Source organism: Protopterus annectens, chromosome 14.part0 (assembly GCF_019279795.1).
Source record: "Protopterus annectens isolate FY-2018-M chromosome 14.part0, PAN1.0, whole genome shotgun sequence".
Classification (NCBI taxonomy): domain Eukaryota; kingdom Metazoa; phylum Chordata; order Ceratodontiformes; family Protopteridae; genus Protopterus; species Protopterus annectens.
In genome coordinates, this window is record NC_056748.1 from 12,111,020 (window position 1) to 12,117,019 (window position 6,000).

Here is a 6,000-nt window from a genome sequence, read left to right on the forward strand (position 1 = left end):
AATAGAATTTTAACATATCTGTGTTAAAAATACATATCTCTCAGATGTTTGCCAGGTCTTGAAAGTTGTAAAACAATAAAACACTTTACATTTTAAACCTAGTAATTACTTTTCTTTCAAGACAATAAAAAAACATCTAACTCTAGACATTCTGTCTGCTATTGAATTGAAACTGAGCGATAACATCTTTTGTTTATGGCCCAGATATAAAGTAACTTAACCTCCACTATTCTTAAGTTTTGTAGGTTAATCTTCTATGTTCCAGTAGGGTATGCTGTGCTTACATTCTTGAAGCTCAGTACATAACATAGAGTTCTTTATAAACCATATCAATATTCACAAATGACACAGAATTATTTACAAAACTCCAGATAGCTGGGCTGGCAACATGACATTCCCCCCCCCCCCCAAAAAAAAAAACTCAAGCTAGTTTTTCAAGTCACCCTTGAGAAACGTTGCTTGGCAGGGTTGAGCATATCTGGGAGTACCTTATCCCATTCCATGTCTTGAGAGCCTATCTGCGTTGACATTCCTAACCTCACTGCAGTGCCTCACTGTAATATCATACACTTTCAACCCTAGGCTCCACATTAGTAACTTGGCATTTTGCTGGCTGGCTCAATGTAGCCATGTTAAGGGATTGTGGTCTGTAGCTACAGAGAATTTCCTTCCGTACAGATAAGGCTGAAGTTTCTGCAGTGCCCACACTATGGCTAGACATTCCTTTTCTACAGCTGCATATCATTCCTCCTTGGGTTGGAGCTCACGACTGAGATATACTACTGGGTGCTCTTCTCCCTCTGATGGAAACCTGGCTAAGTACAGCCCCACCCCATGGTTTGAAACATTCACCTGCACAACAAATTCTTTGCTGTAATCTGGTCTGGCTGACACAGGGATACCTCTCAAAGCTCCTTTAAGCTTCTGGAATGCCTGCTGATATGCTGGTGTCCACACTACCTTATCTGACTTGTTTCTCCTTGTCAGGTCTGTGAGGGGAGCAGCTATGGTACTATAATTGGGGACAAACTTTCTTTAGTACCCTGCTGTCCCTAAGAATGTCCTCACCTGATTTTGGTAGCAGGGGCAGGCCATGCCTGAATGGCCACCACTTTGGCAGGTTCTGGCCTGATCTTCCCACTTCCCACTCTGTGTTCCAGGTAGGAGACCGCTGCCATAACAACCTGACATTTGCTGTGCTTAATGGTCAACCCTGCCTTCGGTAATCTGCCCAGCACCTCCCTGACATGCTGAAGGTGCTCTTGTCAGGAATGGCTGTAAATGGCAATATCATCTAGGTAAGCAAGGGCAAAAATCTCCTGCTCCTGCTAGGATATGATCTACCAGCCTCTGGAAAGTCGCTGGGGCATTTTTCATCCCAAAAGGCATCTTTGTGAACTCATACATGCCAAAAGGAGTCACAAAGGCTGACCTCTCTCTCTAGCACTGGTTGTCAAGGGCACCTGCCAGTAACCCTTGGTAAGATCAATAGTTGTAAGTTACTTAGCCCCACCCAGCTGCTGTAGGGATTTATCTGTCCTAGGCATGTGGTAAGCATCTGACTCAGTGTGACTATTTAATTTCCTGTAGTCGACACAGAACCTGGTGCTGCCATCCTTCTTTGGCACCAGCACCACTGGGGAGGCCCGGGGACTACTGGACTCCTGAATTACCCCTAGTTCCAACATTTCCTGTATCTCCTCCCTCAGAGTCTGTTTGATTCTCTCAGGCATTCTATAAGGGGCCTGCTTAATAGGCCTTTGGGGTCCTGTATCCACATGGTGCTGCACCAGGTGGGTGCACCCTGGTTTCTCAGTGAACATGCCCCCAGACTCCTGTAACACTGCTTGGATTTCTCGAACCTGGGTAGGGGATAACTGCTGGAACATTGCTACCCCTTCACTGAGGCGTCCTTCTGAGCCTCACTGAGGAGATCAGTCACCAGATCCCTCTCAGCCTCCTTCTGTCATCCGCTGCAAATACGCAGCACAAGGGCCTCTCTATCATGTAAGGTTTCATCATGTTAATATGGTACATTTTGTGCCCCACCCTCCCGCCTAGCAGTTCTACCATGTAGTTAACACCACTGACTTTCCTTACCACTTGGTAGGGTCCCTCCCAAGCTGCCTGCAGCTTGTTGTGTCTGACGGGAATGAGAAACATTACCTGCTGCTCTATAACACACTCTCTAGCTTGAGCATTCCTGTCATACTAGACCTTTTTCTGGTATTGGACTTCTGCTCGGTTCTCCTGGGCCAAGCCATTGAGTTCCCTGAGCCTTGTCCAGTTCTCCTGGGCCAAGCCAATGAGTTCCCTGAGCCTTGTCCTGAGGTTTAGGATATATGCCACAACAGACTGCTTGTGGGATTCAAACTCACCCTCCCACTCATCTCAAATCAAATCTAGAGGTCCCCTCACCCTATACGCATACAGCAACTCAAAGGGTGAAATACCTGTGGATTCCTGGGGAACCTCTCTGTAAGCAAACAACAGATGGGGCAAATATTTGTCCCACTCCCTCTTAAATTGGTCTGCAAATGCCCTTAGCATCATCTTGAGTGTAGAGTTTAACCTCTCATTAAACCCATGAGTCTGGGGATGGTAGGGGGTGGTCTCTAAGTGCTTCACCCCACAGTACTTTTACAGACAAGCCAGCAGGTCTGATGTGAAATTGGCACCTCTGTCAGTCAGCATTTCTTTTGGGAAACCTAGCCTGCTGAAACTCTCTAACAACGCATTTGCCACCTTCTCTGCTTCAATGGAGGACAAAGCCACCACCTCAGGGTATCTTGTAGCATAATCAACTACCACTATGATATACTGTTTCCCTGTGGAACTTAGGATACTCAGAGGCCCCACAGTATCTATTGCTACCCTCTGAAATGGCTCCTCAATCACAGGCAAAGGCATCAAAGGAGCTTTCACCTTGTCTCCTGCCTTGCCTACCTTTTGGCACTGCCCACAGGTCCTGCAGTACCTTGTTACATCTCTGGAAATCCCATGCCAATAAAAGATCTGCATAATACATATCTCATGTACGTTTTATGGCATTATGACCTGTAAAGGGAATATCATGGGCTATGGCTAGAAGTGCCAGATGGTAGGCTCTGGGCACTACCAACTGCTGTATTCTTTCACCCGCTAGCCCTCCCTCAGGGGTCCACTCTCTATACTGTAACCCTTTGTACCAGTATACAGATTCCCCCTTCCCTTGAGAATCAGGTGCCTTACTAGCTACCTCCGTCAGGCCTTACAGTGTAGGGTCTGAGAGATGAGCCTGTCTCAACTCTCTCGTTGTAATCCTTCCCAGCTCCCCTTCCACAGAAAGTCTGGTACCCTCTGACAGCAGTACCTCACTGTCAGCCTGCATACTACTATGCACCTCTGCCCTTGCAGTCACTCTGTCCAAGGGAACATCAGTACCTACAAGCAGCTCTGGCTCACCTTCAGTCTCACTGCTACAGGGTAGTTCCCTCCCTGAAGCAACCACCTCACCAGTCCTGGCTGCAAGTGTGTGGTCTGTCTGGGTCTTCCCCAGGCTACCAGACCCACATGCTTGTCTCCAAGCCTAACTGCATGCACACATGGTACTACATTATCAAAATCATTCTGTACCAGAACATCTGCGGGGATATCCTCAAACACACCTACTTGCTGGCTTCCTTTTCCACCCTCCCAGTCATGGCAAACCCTAGCCAAAGGCATTTGGAATGGGGGTCCTCCTAAAGCTCTGACTGGAGTAGACTGCCCAAGCAAGTAGTGCTCCTTTTTAATCATTGCAGGCTTCATAATGGTTAGGTCAGAGGCTGTGTTTCTCTTAGCAATGGCCTCTTACCCCTTTTACTAAGATAGGATAAAACCTCTTGTGGTAGTTTGGTATCCTTGTTGTCTCAAGCCAACTTACTGCTGGCATTTTGTCATTCCCACTTACTGGCTCTCCCACCTTTTATTCCCCACCTTCTCTCCATGGACATCTGTATGCTACATGGCCCCACTGGTTACATTTAAAACATTTAACCCTTGGTCCTGGATATGTACCTGGACTAGTGGCTTCCCCTGCTACTAGTGGACTCTGTTGGGGCAGTCTGGGCTGTCCACCATGGGTTCCCTTAGACCCATGAGCAGCACTGGGTGTCCCTTTCCTGTGCAGTGATGCCCTGCTTGCTAGGTATAGGCATCCCTTCTTCCCCAATTCATCTGCAATATTGCATTGTCTATCAGCTAACCACATTCTCATGTCTTCAGGCAAAGTGCTAAGGCCTTGTTCCCTCACCAAAAGGTCTGCCTGCCCTTCAAAAGTAGTGACCTGACATCCACTCACCCACCTATGAAAATAAGTGCTTAGTTCAGCAACATATTCAGACACATTTCCATCTGCTTTGCGTCTATGCTCACAGAACCTTTTCCTATAAGCTTCAGGTGTTAACTTAAAACATTCTAAAAATCAGTTCTTTACAATATTATAATTTAAGCAATCAGTATCAGACAATTTAGAAATAACAGTTACAGCTTTACCATAGAGTAAGGGGGTCAGGAAACATACCCAAAGCCCTTGGTCAACATTATACTGTTTACATAACCTCTCAAACATATGTATGAAACTTTCAAAAGTATCCCAATCTGTTAATTGTGGAAGAAATTTACTGACCTTTGTTGCTTCTGGGGTTCAGTTACTCCTTTCCCCATTACCTCCATGACTCTGGCGAAGAGTCAGCATCTCCTTTTCATGTTGCCTCTGCCTCTCCTTCTCCTCAGCCTCTAGATGTCTCAATTTCTCATTTTCCACAGCTTCTCGACATCTCAGTCCCTCTACTGCTTCTATTTCCAAACACTTGGCCTCCAGCTCAAGTCTCTTTAACTCCAGACAGATTTGTATGTCCTGTGTGGAAAGCTTGAGATGTCCTTTTTCTGAGAGTTGTACATCTCCAAGGCCAGTCTGATTGTCCTCCTTGTTGCTGTTCTGTGATGCTGCAGTGACTGAAGCTGCAGTAATTTCTGCCTTAGTCAGGTTGGCATGCACCAGTCCTTTAGCCTGGAACATCTCAGCCAAATGGCTCTTTGTCAGCTTGCCATACTTCTCTGCTGACATGCTTGCCTGCTCTCCCTAACTAGCTAAGCTACCAAAACGAAATAAAAAAATTTGATATGAAACTCTGAATGTTCACTGCATGGTTGATTGAGAGTACAAACACCTTCAGTGACCAATGTACACAGGCTACAGGAATTCAATATCCACACCACTACAAGCCAGTTAATATCTGATGTGGCTATCTCACCACTGTCAACCAATTATTATGTGATGTGGATATCCCACCACTGGCAACCAATTAATATGTGATGCCCCTGCACTGGCCCAGTAATCAAGGAGCCTCAATCTTCACCACTGGCAACAGTGAGGGACATACACACTGGGAGGATGAAAAGTACACACACAGTAAAGTGCAATTTCCCTTAAGAGCACACAGAGAACATAGTCAGTCTGGGGCTGGTTTCTCCCTCTTTCTACAGGTACCCAGTAGGACTCCCCACTGGCACAGCTATAGGGTCAAAATCACAGTTGAGGGGTCAAGTCAGGACCTCCAGCACCCTCTCTGCTCTCTGTCCAACCAGTGCTTCATGTCCCTGCCCAGGTAGCTGATACACACACACTTTGAGATTTGATTTATATATACACACACACACACACACACACACACACACACACACACACACCTGGAGAAGACTGGCACATATTTACTAGCCATGCCCCCTTCTGCACAGACTGTAAGGTAGTTTTTACTGCCACCAACCCCTGCTTATCAGGTGCTATAAGGCCCTTTACAAAAGGTGCCCAATCCTACTGGGTAATGTTACTATTAATCCAAATGGTAGTTTTGACCAAGCGCTAGGCTATTAGGAGTGGCCTGTACATTGTCACCAAATACATATGCAAGTACTCCAGGAGCTTACATTTGTCTCACATATATCAGCCACAAAGATAGGTTTAAAGGTATTTAATAA